The 20,872-nt window shown below is 37.1% G+C and overlaps 1 long non-coding RNA gene across 1 annotated transcript; it reads right to left on the bottom strand.

Annotated features, from left to right (window-relative positions):
- Positions 1-5,653: 5,653 nt before the first annotated feature.
- Positions 5,654-6,297, bottom strand: LOC118487560. The gene is made up of 3 exons (XR_004881907.1): positions 6,221-6,297; positions 5,797-5,846; positions 5,654-5,712 (listed from the first exon to the last, which is right to left on the bottom strand). It is a non-coding gene; the product is annotated as an uncharacterized LOC118487560 (long non-coding RNA).
- Between the last annotated feature and the right edge of the window lie 14,575 nt (positions 6,298-20,872).

Below are 20,872 nucleotides of genomic sequence, written 5' to 3'. Positions count from 1 at the left end.
AGGCCTCACATCTTACTGCTGTCAAAAGGATTTTTCGTTATTTGAAGACGTACCCCGACACTGGTCTGTGGTACCCTAGGGATAATAACTTTGAATTGGTAGCATTCAGTGATTCTGATTTTGGCGGATGTAAAATCGACGGCAAGTCCACAACGGCTGGATGTCAGTTTTTAGGAAATCGCCTAGTCACATGGCAGTGCAAGAAGCAGACGTGTGTAGCTACATCAACATGCGAAGCTGAATACATTGCTGCCTCAAGTTGTTGCTCCCAAGTTCTTTGGATCCAACAACAGATGCGGGACTACGGTTTTGAATTCCTAACTACTCCTATTTACGTTGATAATTCTGCTACTTTAGATATCACTAGAAATCCTGTGCAGCATTCAAAGACCAAACACATCGAAATCAAATATCACTTCATACGTGATTGCTTTGAGAAAAGGCTAATCGATGTTGTTAAGGTCCACACCGATGACCAACGTGCCGACTTATTTACCAAAGCTTTTGACAAATCAAGATTTGACTTTTTATTATTGGTAAACGGCATTAAGGTCAAGCAAGAGTAAAACCAACATCGGAAAATCATTTTTGTAAATACCTTTGTGTTTTTAAATTTATCTTAGTTTGTTGATTTTAGGGGGAGTAAATCCAAAAATCGGAAAATCCAAAAACATCGAAAAATTCAAAAACACAAAAACAATAGAAAAACAAAAATGAGTTTCCTGGCGAGCAAAAGAGAAAATGATAGTACATCAGTGGTCTATCCAAACCTCTTTAAACCTTAAATGCAAAACGATAAGCAGCTCTATATAAGATGTATCGGTAGGCTCACAATCATTTTAAAGTGTGCAGGGTGATATAAATCTTAATCGACTGAAGATCAGGTGGGAACCATTCATTGGCATATGGTCTTAGTACCGAAATTTCGTTTGATAGATTGCCGAGGTTCTGAGATATTCGGTCTTTATGCTGCTTATCATCTGGGTATCATGGTTGTATCTTTTACCGAAAAATAACGGGGACGCAAGTCTAGATCTTCCATGATACTATACATACGTGTACATATTACATACTGCATTCGACCTCAATAAGTGATAAACAATCACATGTCCAAATCAAATAAGTGATAAAATATCACATTTTTCCGGGTGTCAAGTTCGTCTCTCTGCTGTACGGAAGTACTGACCTGTTCACGGACTTGCACCTGTGCCCTCATGCATACGAAAATCAAGTTCCTCATCAATAAGTGATTATATCACATAGGACTTGTTTTCAAATCAAAATAAGTGAGTATCTCACAATTTATACGGTCAAACAGATGATAATCGGTATACTCACCGGTAAGATGAACTCTCGTGCATACCTTGATACGGGAATGTGTCGTGATGTGGATGAACACCGGTCGGTAAGTATAAATCATACATTAACGTATCCTCTAAACATGATTACATCTGATAAGTTGAGCTTAAGTGGACAACAATACCGATAATTGTTATAGGATGCTTATCTTAATGTTAACTAACTGAACAACAAGAGTGTTTTGGCATGACCGTACACTGATATGATTCTCTTACCCTCGAAACTCGCAAAAAGAATGTTTGTATATATTTATTTTACTGCTTAACCTTTATTAGTTCTTTTAAACAGTTTCATCGTTTGGTGCATATCAGCACGACATTAGCGGTGATGTCGTTTGATAACACTCAAAGGATTTTAAATTGTTGTCTTTTAATTTCAAAAATACCAAAAAGATTTTAGGCTTGTTTTAATATAAATTTTATAAAAGCCAAAAAGATTTTATTTCTGCTTTATTTTCGATCGAACGATGTTGGAGCTCAAGTCTTCGTTACCTGAAACCTGACTGAAAACCGAACTGACTAAATCTTCATAAACGGTCAAAATTTGCATGTTTTGAAAGTTAAAATCTAAAATTGACAAATTTTATTAAACTTTCAAACTGTCGGACGGTGTTTGATTATGACATGGTCATTCGTGTGTCATTTGTTTATACTATATTCCAAGCAATTGTTCTCATTACGCGTTTAGATTTCTTGCATGTGCAGATTCTAAAGGCTAGGAGAACATGGTCGTTGACGAGCTTTGGAATGAAGACACGAAGGCACTCAATGAATGAAGATGATCGAGTTGCCGCTGTCCATCATGATCACCTCGAAGGATCTTACTTCATAAAGTTAAAGTATTTCACGAGCATAACTCAAGGGGGAGCTTATGTTAAGGGGGAGTTTGTCAACACACTTCCTACATGATACGGGTAGTTTGTTGATACACTTTCTACTTTCAAGACGTGAAGACTTTGAAGACCCTCCGACATTGAAGACATGATAGGACATCAGAGTCTTGAAGACTTGAAGACCAAAGACCGTCGAAGTTCAAGACGAGTCTACACTTTTAGAAGAACAAGACAAAGATTAGAGATCAAAGACAAAGCTACAGCCAAGGGGGAGTTTGTTGGTGCACTTGTGTCTGTACTTTGTCTGTATTCGGTCTTATGTAACGATGTCCTGATTTGTGTTGTAAGTTGACCAAGTCAACCATCCTCCGGTTTGACTTGGACAACAGATTGTATGTTGAGAGATGTTCTGATCGAAGGATGATGTAGAGATCGAAGGATAATTTGGATCCTTCGATCTCATCGAAAGATATGCTTCGAACGATAGACCTCGAAAGACTATCCTTCGAGGTCCCTGCTTATCCTTCGAAAGCATTGTATCCGAAAGATGATCCTTCGGCCCATCTTTCGGATCCTTCGAGCAGACCTGCTGAGCTGGGTATATATACCCATGCATGTGTTGTGTGAGAGTTAGTTCTGCCATTTTACACACCAAGAGATAGAAGCTTAGAGAGCATTCTGCCCAGAACTCACACACACACTTAGAGAGTTTATAGAACACTTCTGTAAACATTGAGCTTGTAACCGAACCTTCATTTGCATTAATACGACTAGTGTTAATCGGTGAATCTTTGTGTGTTTGTTTCTCTACTTGCTACTAACTCGGTTTGCTTGCTAGCTTGGATTCCGCACTCGCTAGTAGGTTTGTATAACAAGGTTTAGGTTCGTACTCCTCCGCGAAAAGGGACCTACAAATATTGATTTCTAATGCTTGATAATGTCGGAAAAAACTTACTTGATTTTTTCGAACCGTCATTCTTCTCTGTTTGCGCAACCACAAAGAAATTGAAATCAAAACTTGGTTGTACTTAGAATCATGTTATCACTTTCAGATTAAAACTTTCTATTGTACTAATCAAGGATTCAATTGGATAATATTAGGTATTCAAGAACGAATTTGATTTGTGTTGAGGTGTAACCGTACTTTCTTGTATGAGTGGACCAAAATCTCATATCCTTATCGATTTATATTTTTTTTTCTTTAAACCAATACCATCTAATCCAGGCCCAATTTAATATTAATCCATTAACCCAATTTATTAATTAATAAGCCCAAATAGAATTGGTTTTATGTTAACAGGCCCAAGATAAAAACGGGTTGACCCGTTAGAAAAAAATCTTTTATATTTTTGTTTTTGTTTTTTTCGTTTCTATTTACATGGTTAGTTATAATCATGTTTATTTTGACACATTATATTATTTATTTGTTACACTCCTACTCATCATTAAAATATTGTCGATAAGTTGCTTAAAACCAAACAACTCATTTATAAATTGTCAACTTATATGACTCATTTAGAAATATGGGTTAAACGGGTCGGTTCGGGTTGACCCGAATTTATATGGGTCGGGTTAGGGTTAACATCATTGACCCGAATAATATGAGTCGGGTTTGGGTTGAACATTTCAACCCACCAATCCATCAACCCGACACGATTGACACCCCTAGGTTTCACCATTAACTACCACCGCCTTACTAACACTCAAAAACTATGGTCATCCATCTCTTCCATCACCAATTAGCCCTTTAATTGACCTAACCCACCACAGTTGTGGGCTTATATTGGAAGGAAATGAAAAAGGGACACAACTACAGATGAGAAAACAAATTATTTGGAGCATTAATAATCTGATTATCCTACCACAAAAGTTTATAGGAAAATACAATATCTCTTAACGTAAAATATGTACGATCTTGTGAAATCGCAGGTTACAAAAACGCATGTTCGAAATCTCATGTTGGTATTTTTGATGAAATCGCATGTTGGTTTTTTATAGCAATTTCGCATGTTGGTAAATATGATGAAGTCGCATGTTGGTATATAAAGCAATTTCGCATGTTGGTTTTTCAGCACAAATCGTATGTTCAAAAGTGAATTCGCACCAGATCGAACGGCTGAGATGATCACGTACATATTGTACGATAAGGGCCATTGTACGTTAACCTAACCCAGTATATATACACCATCACTATTATCATCTGAAACCTCAACTTTAGCTGGACAAGGTGGTGGATGTCCTATGAATTAATGTAGCTCACACGGACCTGCTTCCAACTACTTATATCAAGAGGTGGTTGCTTGTTAAATCCATATGGTATTGGTCCATCATTGGCTTGGCTTTGGATCGTTGCTCCACCTGATATAACAATTAACAATGATCCATAACAAAATACGACTAAAAAATAAGTGATGGCAACGCAAATCTTACACTAATTATCTCCACAATGAACCAATTTAGTTGAGGTCCTGGCCGAGTTCAATTGTTCCATTTTTGTAAACTCAAAGGCCATGGTCAAACAAACTGTTGCAATGTCAACATTTAAAATTTGGGTTATGTGTGTTCATCTCAAGTGTAATATTTTTTTTAATGGTGGATGTACCAGTTTGACCAGATAGCCAAATCTTCGTGAATTCAATATAATTAAAAGTTTCAATTGTTTTTTCACAAGAAAAATCATACTCCAATTGTTATATGCAGATAAATTAAGACATCGCATATATAGATATGTGTTATTCTACATATATAAATACATGAATTTTTTTGCAGATAAGTTAAGACATCACATATATAGATATATGTTATTCTACATATATAAATACATGAAATTTTGAAATGGAGATCTCAAATGAGTAACCAAAAACAAAAAAAAAAACAACTTTAACATCACAAGGCATAGCTTAATAACATAATTCTAAATCGAAACAAATGAAAACAAAAACTATTACAATTAATATCGTAGAAACTCCGAATAAATCCCATCTCGTCTTGTAACCCTCGATGATAATGCTACGTACAATTGACTATGTGTGAAAACTGGTTGTCTCAAGTACAAACCAACCTTAGATAGCGACTGGCCCTGGCTTTTATTGATTGTCATCGCAAAATATAAGATGTTACCGAAAACGCGAGAAACAAAGCAGATATATTTTAAGAATCGTAACCCAACCTGCCAATTCCACATAATTATCCTCAGATGAGTTCAAATGTAACATGTTACTTGTGCTATATATACAGCAAGTAGAAAAAGATATGGTATTTATAATACCCAGTTAACAATATATTTATTGACAATATGTTTAGCAAAAGTTTCAAAACAAAGATTATTTCAATACCTAAACAAAAACTTCAAGACAACCGGGGGCGGAGCTTTTAAGGGACCAATGAGCTTCAACTATGAAAAGATACAGTGTGTAGGAATTAATGGACCAATGAGCTTCAACTATGAAAAGAGCATGTTTGTTATCGCTCTAAGAAAATAGCAAAAGTGCAAAACTGACTTTGAGATCCTCTATATGCATCTAAAGAAATTAGTGAACCAGTTAGCTCCAACTATGGAAATATCATGTTAAGCTAAAAAAATTAAGTATGATATTTGCGTGTACCTATTGGCTTCTGAAACCGAAAGTCCCCATAGAGCACCAGCTGCTCTCTTCTGCTCTCTCCTGAAGACGCGGAGAGGCGTATACACACAATTGTGCAAGAGCCACCTGAAATGAGACGATAAAATAACAATAATAACAACAACAACAATAATAATAACCGCTTAATGCTTAAGATATTAACTATCAGACTACATCCGAGAATATTAAAAAGAAATTATTTTGATTTGCTAGTTTAACATTTAGTATTTGTGGATCAAAGTCATGTTGTAACGTAATAATAAGCTAACTCTTAGATGTCATATTCATCGAAAAGACTAAATGAATGAAGTGTAGGATTGTGCATATTATGTTCATTTGACACAACTGCAGTGTGTGATAAACCAAGGTACCAGAATTTTAAGTCAAAAGATAAAAAAAGTCATACCAAGGCTTCAACACCGCCATGTAACGCAATCCGTTCTCGGTTTCTGGCATCATTCGATAAATGCCAAAATGCCGTAGCTGCTTCTTGCCTAGTACAAAACAGATTAATCAAGTTTATGCAACAAGACATTATAAATAAACATCTGTTTTGTTAACGATATAATAGAAAAATGACCTGACAGCATCATGTTGAGAACCAATAAGTAGAATGAGTACATCAATAACTCCATCTTCTTGTCCGACCATAACATTGTTAGTGTTGCTATCACCATGACCCGTTAAATTAGCCAACGTCGCCTATACCATAATAACCACAATATTAGATACCATATTTATTGACATTTCTTTGACTTTACTGTAGAAAGGTGTGGTTGTACTTCAAGCTTTAATATCCCTTAAATCATTGAAGTACAACCACACCTTTCTACACATATATTAATCTATTTTAGACTTGTAACCTTATATCACCAGTTTAGATGCTTTAAAAAAGAAGTAATGGAAACAGGCAAACAGCTACGGTTGTTAATTCTGCGAATGAACAAAGTGAGGTCGCTAATTTTGCGACTTAAACAAATGTGGTTTTCTTTTAATTTTATGATAGGCCTTGACTATCCCGATTTTTTTTTTTTTTTTTTTTTTTGCAATAACGACTTTCTAAAGTAGTTTGAATGACTTCAGATTTTACCTTTCTCATTTGAGATCCTTGAAACGCTATGAACAATCAACATGCTATAGTCTCCACCAAAATGATTAGAGACAAATCCATTTGTGATGTGAGATGAATGAATAACACCAAACCTAACATTTAAAACTAACAAAACAAGCAGAAAACAAAAAATCCTTAGAACTACACGACAAATAAGGTACAAAAATTATGTGAGAAATTCTTCTTATTTTTTTATAGATCTAAGCTAGAACATGCTTGTAGAAAATCAAAACTCCTATAAATGTATTTGGTAAGGAATTTCTTCATTTTGAAAACCGATCTGAGTTAGTACGCATATATGTTACATTAACACAAACAAAATCAAAGCATATACATCTTTAAAATTAGTTAAATCAAAAATTCCTAGATTGGTACTTTGAAAACAAGCAATGATTTTTAAAAATGTAAAGTAAGATTATGAGGTAAATCAAATTAGATAAAATGAAAATAAAAGCTCTTACATTGGTACTGAATAAGAGATGTCGTCTTTATGGCCAGGGATGTCGATGGATGAGAGAAGAAAGGGTGCGGCGGTGATTATGATGGAAATGGAATTAGACTCGTTTAAATAGAAAGTGTGAAGTTACCCTAATCCGAATTTTACTATAATCACCCTCTGCATTTTAAGAGCTTTCAAAATGGACCCGACTATTACAAAAATATCATTTTGATCTATCTAGATACAAATAAAGTTATCCTTTTACTAGTATATTAGAATTTTTGGTCTTTAGGTATATTGCGAATTTCACTTTTGGTCTTCATAATAACAAATAACATAGTTGATCCTTTATGTTCATATATAGTGACAATTTATGTCTTTTCATTTAACGGAGGTTAACTTTGTGTGTTAATTCTGGTCACGTGTCTTGCACATTAGGGCAAATCGGATTTTTACCCTTTAAATGAAAAGAGTAAATTATGTTTTTAGCCCATGTGATTAACTCACTTTAACCTTATTATCTTAAAAAGGAATCTTTTGACATTTCAACCCCCAACATCAATTTTTCTATCCTTTTTGGCCTCTAGAAGTAACTTCATTATCATCATCAAAACTACTATCGTGAGTCTCGCTGGAAGCAGTCTCTCTATTCCTATGGGGTAGAGGTAAGGTTGTTTACAACTTACCCTCCTCAAACCCTACTCTAGCTTTGCTATTGGTGAGATTTACTGAGTACGATTATTATTATTATTATTATTATTATTATTATTATTATTATTATTATTATTATTATTATTATTATTATTACTACTACTACTACTAGCGGTAAGACCCGTGTGCAAACACGGGTGATTTCATAGAAAACCATGCGTACACAAATGATTATACATTTTTTTATTGTTATTCAATAAGTTGCTGCTTCTTTGAGGATGTTAACAACACTGCCCCACACTATTCTCTCCCTTTTCATTATTCCTAAATGCTAATGGTAATTCCTTTACTCTCAAGTCATCTAACCCGATTCTTTGTCGAACCGATTCTATAGTTTTTGAATCAACGTGCTTTCCATGTGCATCCCTCAAGTAGAATATATTCTCCGCTTTGCCCTTTGTCGTAGATAATTCATCTCTTGCAACGTTTAGCGCGTTCTCTCTGAATGCTTGTGTCACTTCCGCTAATAGTCCTGGTTTATCGTCCTTGCATAACTCCATCCTAACTCCCCCAGATGTTCTTCTCTTGATGGCGGATTTTATGCATAGAGTCACACGTTGCTTTTCGGCTTCTTAACTTATTGCGGTCCCATCCGTATGTCTAATAAAAAATTCTTGTAACATAAAAAAGATTAAAACTTTAGCAAACTTAACAACAACCCATTAAAAATCAATAAAACTTATGTATGAAAATGTACCAAAACTGGATATAAGTAGATTGTACTGCATTAAAATATTGGATTCGAAACCAACAGTGGTTTCAACCACTGTTTTAACCCAACAGTGGTTTAACTCATTGTTTTAACCCAATAGTGATTTCAAGCACTGTTTTTACCCAACAGTGGTTTAACTCACTGTTTTAACCCAACAGTGGTTTAACTCACTTTTTTGACCTAACAGTGGTTTAACTCACTGTTTTAACCCAACAGTACTTTAACTCACTGTTTTTAACCCAACAGTGGTTTCAACAATTGAAGGCCAGCAGATAAGATCGAGCATCATGTTTAACCCAACAGTGGTTTAACTCACTGTTTTAACCCACAGTGGTTTAACTCACTATTTGACCCATGTACATAAAAATAAGCACGTAAAACTCGAGGGTGGTTTAACTCACTGTTTGACCCACGTACATAAAAATAAGCATCCAAATTTCCTAATTTTTGCATTAAACCTCTGGAATAAGAAATTAATAGTAAAATAATTTGCATTAAACCACTGGAATAAGAAATTAAGAGTAAAAACATGTAGTTAACCTGATGGTAAAAGCAAAATCTCAAAGTGGCTTGACAACCTCATTAGTGATAAATAACTTAAAACACTTATTAGTGATTAAGAGTAAAAAACACTTATTTAAAATACAAGTTTAAAGGCAAGAAGAGAGATGCGGGTCTTTTTGACCCGATGGACTACAGAGAGAGAGAGGGGGAGGGGAGGGAGAGAGAGGGTGAGAGAGAGCGGGAGGTCGTTGCGGGTGGTAGTCGTGCTTGAGCCCAAAATACTCCAGAAACTGTTGCATGTCACTATCTACAACCATAGAACAAATCGGGACATATATGCCATCGTTGCCGCTTTGCGCCGGCTATTAGGTTTGGCGACAAATAGGTTTTAGTGAAAAGAGAGGTTTGGGTCAACCCGACACGAAAAATAGGTTTAGGTCCACTAACATGACCCATTTAAAAACAGGTCGGGTTTGGGTTGAGCCGTATAAAAACGGTTGACCCATTAGAAAAATATCTTTTATACTTTTGTTTTTGTTTTTTCCGTTTCTATTTTACATGGTTAGTTATAATCACATTTATTTTGACACATTATATATAATTTATTTGTCACACACATACTCATCATTAAACATATTGTCGATAAGCTGCTTAAAACCTAACAGCTCATTTTTAAATTCTCAACTTATATGACTCATTTAAAAACATGGGTTAAATGGGTTGGGTTAGGGTTAACATCTTTGACCCGAATAATATGAGCCGGGTTTGGGTTGAACATTTCAACCCACCAACCCATCAACCCGACACGATTGACACCCCTAGGTTTCACCATTAACTACCACCGTCGTTACTAGCACTTGAAAACTATGGTCATCGTTCTCTTCCATCATCAGTCAACCCTTTAATTGACCGAACCCACCACAGTTGTAGGCTCAAATTGGAAGGAAATGAAAAAGGAACACAACTACAACTACGTCAAAAAAGGCTTATGGTCACACAAAAAAAGCGTGACCATACACCTTTCGCCATACTTTTTTTTCGGGCTCAAGTATGACCAAAGGTCGAGTCATCGTAAGCATCATACAGTCACATTCACGTTTAGTGGCTTTAGAAACTTAAAAGTGTGGCTAAAGGGTACCACTATTTTTTGCTAGAATCAAGCATTATGTACAATAAATGTGGCTAAAGAGTTGCAACAACCAGATGAATTTATTGTAAGTGTGGTCATTTCTATTATATAGTCACATAAAAGTTTGTTTTAGCCACATCAATTTAAAAAAAAATGTGGCAAAAAGAGTTGTAATCAAGCATTCCATCCATTAAGTGTGACTAAATGGTAGCAACAGCCACATGAACTCACGGTAAGTGCGGCTGTTTTATTATTTAGTCATATTAGTTTACTATAAATATGGCTAAAAACTATTTCTAGACACACAAAACAACTTTGTACTTTTAAATGTGACTATTGTCTAACATTTAGTCACACATAAAGTTTTGTAATTTCAACTGTGGCTATTGTTTAACCTTTTGTCACACATGTTTTGTAAAGCCACATGAAGTTTTGTGTATGGCTAACATTTTGTCACATATATTTTACTATTCTCGTGATGTTTGCTATCATCCCGTCACATAAAAACAAAAAACAAAGTAATGATAATGTGGCTAATGACTATGTAAAGCCACTTCAAACTTTATAATTTTAAGTGTGGCTATTATCTAACCTTTGGTCACACATGTTCATTTTGCCCATTACGTATGCTATTATTTGTCACATACAAAGGATAAAATAAGGATGATGTGGCTAAAAGATATGTAAAGCCACATGAATTTATTTTTTAATTTTAAGTGTGGCTATTGTATAACATTTAGTCACACATAACTTTTTTGCCATGACGTTTGGTATCATTCAGTCACACAAACAAGAAACAAAGTGATTATGGTGTGGCTAGTGGTTATATAGAACCACACAAAATTTTGTAATATTAAGTGTGACTATTGTCTCACCTTCAGTCACTCCACTCGTAACTTTTTTCCCATGACGTTGTAGGTCCGGCTAGGAGGATCTAGTCGCCTAATCCTTGTGTACAAACCAACCCGGTTGTGCAGAATCCAACCGGAAAGGCAAACCGAGATAGAACACGCAAAAACACGACACACAATATTCACCGATTAACACCTCTGTATTAATACGAATGAAAGGTTCGGTTACAAGCTCAATGTTTACAGATCTATTCTATAAACTCTCTCAAACTCTAGTGTGTGTGTGTTTGCTCTCTGTGTGCTCTCCGTGTTTTCTGTCTAACCACAGACTATTTATAGCACTACACACTACGAAACAGATCAGACTTGGCGAATCACAAGTCAGCTCGACGAAACAAGACTAATATTGACGAAATTCGATCATATGTGACGAAACAAAGTTGTTTCGTCAAAATCTTTTTTTGTTTTGCCAAACTTGGGCTTGGGCCCAGTAGGTGTTTCGCCAGAACAAGCCTTAGCCCATGCATTGTTTTCTGATTGGCCCAAAGACTTGACACATGCACGTCCATGAATTCCAACTTGTTTCTAATATGTGAAGTTTAGTCAAAGTCTTGACATCATCATGACATCATCATGATGATGTCATGATGATGTGTCAAGCGGGAAGCGTTCTCGGCTCTCCGTGCTTCGCGTGTCGAACTCTGGGGCGCACGACGGAGGAATGTCGTGACGTCGGGCTTGAGCCGGACCTAACCGTGTCGAACCGAGCCAAGTCGAACCGAGTCGAGTCGCGACCACATAATATGTATCAACAAACTCCCCCTTGGACGCTACTCGTGAGGTTCATCTTCCATGTCTTCCATGTCGGAGGATCTTCAATGTCTTCACGTCTTGAAAGTAGAAAGTGTATCAACAAACTACCCGTATCATGTAGGAAGTGTGTTGACAAACTCCCCCTTAACATAAGCTCCCCCTTGAGTTATGCTCGTGAATGACTTGATCTTTATAGCTTGAGATCCTTGTGGTGTTGATGATGGTCAGCGGCAACTCGATCATCTTCATCATTGGAGTGCCTTCACGTCGTGTCTTCATTCCGAAGCTTTGTCATCGACCATGTTCTCCTTGCCTTTAGAATCTGCACATGCAAGAAATCTAAACGCGTAATGAGAACAACTGCTTGGAGTATAGTTAGTATAAACAAATGACACACGTATGACCATGTTTCAATCAAACACCGTCCGACAGTTTGAAAGTTTAACAAATTTGTCAATTTTAGTTTTCAACTTTCAAAACTTGCAAATTTCGACCGTTTATGAAGATTTAGTCAATTCGGTTTTCGTTCAGGTTTCAGGCAACGAAGACTCGAGATCCAGCATCGTACGATCGAAAATAAAATAGAAATAAAATCTTTTTGGCTTTTATAAAGTTTATATTAAAACACACCTAAAATCTTTTTGGTATTTTTGAATATTTGAAATGTAAAGACTGAAAGCAGTAAATAAATATATACAGACATTCTTTTTGCGAGTTTCGAGGGTAAGAGAATCATATCAGTGTACGGTCATGCCAAAACGCTCTTGTTATTCAATTAATTAACATTAAGATAAGCATCCTATAACAATTATCGGTATTGTTGTCCACATAAGCTCAGCTTATCAGATGTAATCATGGCGAGGGGATACGTTAAGGTATGATTTATACTTACCGACCGGTGTTCATCCACATCACGACACATTCCCGTATCAAGGTATGCACGAGGGTTCATCTTACCGGTGAGTATACCGATTATCATCTGTTTGACAGTATATGATGTGAGATTCTCACTTATTTTGATTTGAAAACAAGCCCTATGTGATAGAATCACTTATTGATGAGGAACTTGATTTTCGATGCATGAGGGCACAGGAGCAAGTCCGTGAACAGGTCAGTACTTTCGTACAGCAGAGAGACGAACTTGACTCTCGGATAAATGTGATATTTTATCACTTATTTGTTTGGACATGTGATTGTTTATCACTTATTGAGGTCGTATGCAGTATGTACACGTATGTATGGTATCATGGAAGATCTAGACTTGTGTCCCCGTTATTTTTCGGTAAAAGATACAACCATGATACCCAGATGATAAGTAGCATAAAGACCGAATATCTCAGAACCTCGGCAATCTATCAAACGAAATTTCGGTACTAAGACCATATGCCAATGAATGGTTCCCACCTGGTCTTCAGTCGATTTAAGTTTATATCACCCTGCACACTTTAAAATCATTGTGAGCCTACCAATACATCTTATATAGAGTTGCTTATCGTTTTTCATTTAAGGTTCAAAGAGGTTTGGATAGACCACTGATGTACTATCATTTTCTCTTTTGCTCGCCAGGAAACTCATTTTTGCTTTTCTATTGTTTTTGTGTTTTTGAAATTTTTCGATGTTTTTGGATTATCAAATTTTAGATTTACTCCCCCTAAAATCAACAAACTAAGATAAATTTAAAACACAAAAATATTTACAAGAATGATTTTCCGATGTTGGTTTTACTCTTGCTTGACCTTAATGTCGTTTACCAATAATAAGAAGTCAAATCTTGATTTGTCAAATGCTTTGGTAAAAAGGTCGGCACGTTGGTCATCGGTGAGGACCATGACAACATTGACGAGTTTCATATTGAAACAATCACGTGTGAGGTGATATTTGAGATCAACGTGTCAGGCCAAAGAGTGATGTACGAGATGATAATAATTCATAAAGCAGCTTAAATATCAACAAGCATAGGAGAGATTAGAAATTCAAAACCGTATCCTGCAACTGCTTCATGCATTGCAAGGAATCTGAGTGCTCTCCCAAACTGGATATCCATCCGGTGTGGATTTCAAGGTCGAATTTGCAGCTACTGAGAAATCTCTTGACAGCAACAAGATCATAAACCTCCGGGTCCGGCTGGTCTTACACATTGCACCAGTGAAGGCCTTTGTCTTTCTCTTTCAGAAGTGGTGTGCGGATGTTCAATCCACGCCAAGGCATCTGCACACATTTCATTGTATTCTTTCCTGAGGACCCGATCAAAAACCATAACAACCAAATTTTGGCACATTCTTCATCTGGTCGAATTTTGCAACTTCATTCAACCACATTCTTTCATCAGTTCTTTTTCCCTCTCTCTCCATCAAAGGCAACAATATTCTCCTTGTGTCGCCAATCTTGTGCATGAACGCTCCACTATCAACAATCCTAAGACTATCAATAGTTCCTGTTCCTCCTGGAACATCCTGCACACTCACTCACAGATTTGTTGGAGAGGGGGACCCAAGCCATTGTGGTCTTGGGTCTTCCATTTTCATCAACAACAATAACTTCTATTCTTTGATGATTCGTAAATTGTGATGGCCCCCCTGATTCAGTAACCGTTTTTGGTTTCCAGGTCTGTTTTGTTTTACCAGTGTTATTCTTTAGAATTTTAACTTCATGGTTGTTTGAAGTTTTTGAATTGTCTGGTTTGACAGAAACATATGTTTTGTTAACCACATCGGTTTTAATCGCTTTTTCAATTTTCTTGACCTGTTGGCGTTTCTGTTTCCTTTCCCTTTCTTTTACAAGGCGGGGATCTTGTTTTACAGAAAAAGATCGCTTGCGGTCAGTTTTGTCACGGGGATCATCAACTTTGCCTTTTTGTTTATGAAGATATGGACAATTTCGAATTACATGTCCAATTGTACCGCATTCAAAACATGATCTTCGTTCAACAAACCCCGAAGTATCATGTGATCGTCTTGCCGATGATGATGAACTTTGTGATCCCGAGGTACTAGGTTTCGAACTGTTTGATTCATTTCTTTTCAACACAGTTGCTTTCTTAACAAAATCCAAGTTAGATTTGTTTTCAAACGTTTCAATCTTGTCCGTTCCCTTTGATTTCACAAAGTTCACATTCTTGTTCTTCCTTTGATTCGGCTTCTTTTGACCTTGAGCCGGTAATTTTCCTTTTGGTTTGGTATGATTTTGCTGTTTTTGCACTGTTGGTAATTTTTGATTGCTATATTGTTTTCGAATTTCGGCCTTTGGAATAGGAGGACACTGTGTAACTGTAACATGTGGTCCTGTCTTTCCCAAAAACTTACTTGTCGAATTTTCAAAGACTTTACTGATTAAAGACTGATTAACATTCTTAATAGGAAAATCTTTGTCAGAATATATTTTATCATCACCAACAAGAGTGTACAGCAGATTCACACTCTCCGACTCGTTTGCAGACGAGGACTTGATTGCAACAGTCTTAGCGGGTTTTGCAGGAGGATCACATAGAATATGATTCTCAAGAGGTATGTCCTCTTCTTTGATTTCCGCATCAGACTTTGCTGGGTTAGTATCATCGGATTCATCATCAGAAGAATCAGCATCCTCAATAATAACTGGAGGATCCTGATTCAGCAGAAGACACACATGCATCTGCTGACACATCTGAATCGGATGATACCTCTTTCTTGTATCCGAGTCCTGTTTCAAATTCCTTGATGTCTAAAGGAACAGATGGTTCAAAGAAAGTCATGTCCTCCTCATCAGGCATGGCATCATAATTGTGTCTCACAGGTGGTGGACATTTCTTGTAACCTATGCATGTGACATCCCGTTTCTTTTTCTGAACGTCAATGATGTGATCTAACACATAGCTAGAGCTCAAATAACTATCTAGCTTAAGTTGGATCGCCTCACTTTCAGTTTTGACACAAGCCATCTCTTTTTGCATTATCTCAAGTCGAGTTATATACAAATTAATGTTTTCTGGAAACCATTTTAGTTAATTCGGTTTTATCTTTCTTTAATTTCTCAATTACCGATTTAAACTCCTTTTCATGGTTTTCATAAAACATGTTGGCTTCAGTGCACTTTGAAAGATCCACGGTCAACTTCTGGTTGTGGATAAACGTCACATCATATTTCTCTTGCAAAGCCACGTGTTTGCTTTGCAACTCACACCACTTATCATTCAATGCAACATGTTTGTCTTGCAAATCAAACAAACTAGCTTGTAAAGCATCATGTTTGCCTTGCAACTCAGACATGTTTGCCTCTAAATCAGCACATTTAACAGTCAAACTATCACAATTATCACAATTAATAGCAGTGGGTTCATCGACACATACATGACTTGATGAACTGTCGACATTAGCCATAAAGGCTGAATGGAGAGAAGACGAAGAATAAGCAGCTTGATCCACCAAAATAGATCTTCTATCAGTTCCTGCTGCAGCTTCCTCCAAAGGTTCATCAATATCTGCATCAACTGACGCACTAGATGTCTCACCCATATTATCATCGCCTGAACTCGAGGATTCTTCATCAGAACTTCTACTATAACCCGAAGAGTCTTCATCCTTAGAAGATCCACTACCATTGGCGGAAGATTCTCCACCACTGGCGTGAGTTAAATCCTTCACAACCTCAGCAAAACACGTTGTTCCATCCAGAGCATCACCACTCAACTGGATTGACCAATCACAACCTTCATCCACTTGAACCACAAGTGCCTGGTTGGCATTTGATGGTCCTGCTTGGCTTTGGTTGTTGACAGGTATCAACGTACGCTCAGTGTTCCTGTTCTGGTTCTGCTGGTTGCCTTGATTTCTGAAGGGATTCTAGTTCCCATGTTGTGCTGGCCTTGTACATTCCCTTTTAAAGTGACCCCGTTCACCACAGTTGAAGCACTTCACAACCTGCTTATCGAACCCATACTTGGTATCTTTCTTGCTTTCCAAGCTGGTTCTGCCAGTTCTTTCCATGAAATCCTTTGCTCTCCTCACAGCACTTGCAAAGGCCCATTTGATATCCATCAAATCCATCTCTTCCTTGTCAATCTGCAGATAGTCTTCTTGTGTCAGATTAATGTTGCCAATCTCACCTTCCACTAACCCACAGTACGCACTCAATAAAGTGTTAAGCAGCTCCATGTGTTCCTTTGCTACTTCCACACTGACCTTTGAAAAGCTTGACGTGTCGAGCCGTACTGTATTTGGCTTAGATTGCTGACCAGCAGATGATGTACTACCATAACATGCCTGTTGTTGAGCAGGAAGTGGATTCCCATACAAGTCTGTGGTGGGAGCTAGCTTAACAGGAACTTGTATCTGATTGCCATACAAATCGGTGCTTGTGACAAACGCCGTTTGAAGTGGAGCATGTGAACCGGGTCTTGCAGACGAAGAACTGGAAGTTCCATAATACATCTCAGGATTGCATGGCACAATGGATTTTGCAGAAGAAGTACTTTAAGTTCCATAATACATTTCAGGATTTTGTGGCACTGGAGCTCTTTTTGCCTTTAAGGTTTTCTCCTGATCCTTGTTCTCTAAAAGCTGCACGAAGTCGTTGATGTTTGTAGTAGCCAAAACCCCGTTATACTTCAAAATCTCCAAGAAACTACTCCATTGGGGAGGCAACGCATCAGCAAACTTCTTCACCACCTCTGCTGGAGTTGTTACTACCCCAAAATTACCCAACTCAGTAAGCAAATGATTAAACCGACTTGTCATGTCTCCCAACGATTCCTTATCCATACATGTGAAACCGTCAAATTCTTTCTTGAGTAAGTCGTGTCGCAATTGGCGAGTTGCTTCATTTCCTACCCCTCTGGTCTTCAACGCATCCCATAGTTTCTTCGTTGTCTTGAAACTGACAAACTGATGGTAAATATCTTTGCTTAACGCCTGAGTAAGAATGGCGTATGCTTTCTTTTCCAGATCATACGTCTTCTTTTGATCTTCAGGAAGATCGGCAAACGTAGCAGCAGATGAAGCGGCAACCTCTATCGCTTGATCGAAATCTGTGGTGAAACATAACCACAATTCTGTATTTTGCCCAAGCACGTATGTTTTGAACCTCTCTGCCCATCCTGGATATTCATTTAAGTGCATCAACTTTGGAGGTCGATTCAAACTTCCGGTTTCGCTTTCGCTCAATAAGATACTTTGAATGCTCGGAGTTTGATTTGATACTAATGCTCATTGACCGGTAGATATGGCATTGGCTTGTGAAGATGTCGATACGGGAGATTCGGCCCATGAGGGAGATAAACTTGTATTTGTATACTTTCCCCCATCCGGAGCCGGAGTACCCCACCATGAGGGAGATGAACTTGTATTTCTATACTTTCCCCCATCCGGAGCCGGAGTACCCCACCATGAGGGAGATGAACTTTTATTTCTATACTTTCCCCCATCCGGAGCCAGAGTACCCCAACAACTTGGATTCATGTTTGACCACGAAAAATGAATACCTGAAAGTCACACCTCAAACAAACAGATAAGACACAATTTCAAACTTTCTGTTTAAAAAAAAATGTTTCAACGAAACAAGTTTCTACGAAACAGACTTGAATAAACAGAACTCCTTCCACGAAACAAATTAAACAACTTTAGTCCTTGACGAAACAGGTCAAAAGTTTGTGATAGTCCAATGATTGATGAAATAGAATTTTAAAAACAATCCCAAGCCTTTTTCAACAAACAAGCCCACTAAGTCAAAATAAAAAATTAAATTAACGGTTGTCAAAATAGAAAATTAAATTAAGACCAAGACTTTTTCAATGAGGCACACCCACTAAGTGCCAAATTAAAGTCAACGAAACAAAAACAACGCCCGATTAAACAAAGGAATTATTTTCCTTTGGACTTTTCTTTCTTGGCCCAACTAACCTTCGGTGAAAAGAATTTTTTTTTTTTTTTTTAACTTGGGCTTTATAAATGAAAGTCAACTAAACATAGCTTGTCTTGGGCTCCACAATCTGGCGAAACAAACAAAACAAAAAAAATATAGAATTTTATATTTGGCCTTTTCAGTTTACGAAACAAAAGGAATTTTTGTTGTTTGGGCTTTAAAACTGACGAAGGGAAACCCAATAAGGAGATCTTTGGGCTTCACAGTTTGACGAAACAGGGAGCTTTTCTTGGGCTTTCGGCGTAACAGAAATATTATATATTTTGGCGAAACAGAAATTTAAGCCCAATAACTAATTTAAGCCCACTGATGATGACGAAACAGAAATTTTAAGACACCTGTTTCGTCGAGAAGATATTTGGCGAAAAGAATCTGTTTCGTTGAATCTGTGTTTCGTCAAAAAGATGTCAGGGAGTTGGTAAAACTTTTCAACTCTATCCTCTACTGACACAACAGTCCCGCTTTCGGCTCAAGACATGCTTGTTTCACCAAACAAGCATGGTTTGTATTATTTTAATCTTTTAACTCTTTTCAAAGCACAAACAAGTTTCACCAAAATTTCTCAAGGATTAAAAAGTTGTTTTTATGAAGAACAACTTGAAGGTTGCAAGAACACTATGAATTTCCGGTAAAACTTTAACCTTTCGAACACAATATTTTGCTTAAAACTTCACTAAAAACCACCTTTTAACATGTGAAAATGATAAATAACAAGGTTTTTATAAGAACTTTTAGCAAAACAACAAGATATTTGAAGATTTGACCAGATTTTTCAAGAAAAATAAGAACTTCAAACACCCGGAAAACACCCGAAAACACTCGGTTTTAACAAGGAGAAGAGCCAAGGCTCTAATACCACTTGTAGGTCCGGCTAGGAGGATCTAGTCGCCTAATCCTTGTGTACAAACCAACCCGGTTGTGCGGAATCCAACCGGAAAGGCAAACCGAGATAGAACACGCAAAAACCCGACACGCAATATTCACCGATTAACACCTCTGTATTAATACGAATGAAAGGTTCGGTTAAAAGCTCAATGTTTACAGATCTATTCTATAAACTCTCTCAAACTCTAGTGTGTGTGTGTTTGCTCTCTGTGTGCTCTCCGTGTTTTCTGTCTAACCACAGACTATTTATAGCACTACACACTACGAAACAGATCAGACTTGGCGAATCACAAGTCAGCTCGACGAAACAAGACTAATATTGACGAAATTGGATCATGTTTGACGAAACAAAGTTGTTTCGTCAAAATCTTTTTTTGTTTTGCCAAACTTGGGCTTGGGCCCAGTAGGTGTTCCGCCAAAACAAGCCTTAGCCCATGCATTGTTTTCTGATTGGCCCAAAGACTTGACACATGCACGTCCATGAATTCCAACTTGTTTCTAATATGTGAAGTTTAGTCAAAGTCTTGACATCATCATGATGATTTCATGATGATGTGTCAAGCTGGAAGCGTTCTCGGCTCTCCGTGCTTCGCGTGTCGAACTCTGGGGCGCACGACGGAGGAATGTCGTGACGTCGGGCTTGAGCCGGACCTAACCGTGTCAAACCGAGCCAAAGTCGAACCGAGTCGAGTCGCGACCACATAATATGTATCAACAGACGTTCACTATCATTTCGTCACACAAACAAAAAACAAAGTGACAGTAGCGTGGCTAATAGTAATGTAAAGTCACATGATGTTGTAATTTTAAGCATGACTATTATTTAACCTTTGGTCACACGTATTTATTATGGTTTTATGTGGCCATTTTCATGTAATTATTTATTTTATTTTCAATTTTTTGTAAAATGAAAACGGAAGTAAACAACAGATATTCTAGAAACCAGATGATATTAACAATAATATCCTACAATCCATACATAAGTTTTCAATTTAAATACTAACTAAAG

This window comes from Helianthus annuus, chromosome 2 (assembly GCF_002127325.2).
Source record: "Helianthus annuus cultivar XRQ/B chromosome 2, HanXRQr2.0-SUNRISE, whole genome shotgun sequence".
In the NCBI taxonomy this organism is placed as follows: domain Eukaryota; kingdom Viridiplantae; phylum Streptophyta; class Magnoliopsida; order Asterales; family Asteraceae; genus Helianthus; species Helianthus annuus.
Note: the sequence above shows the minus strand (reverse complement) of the source record. Positions and strands in the feature narration are given on the sequence as shown.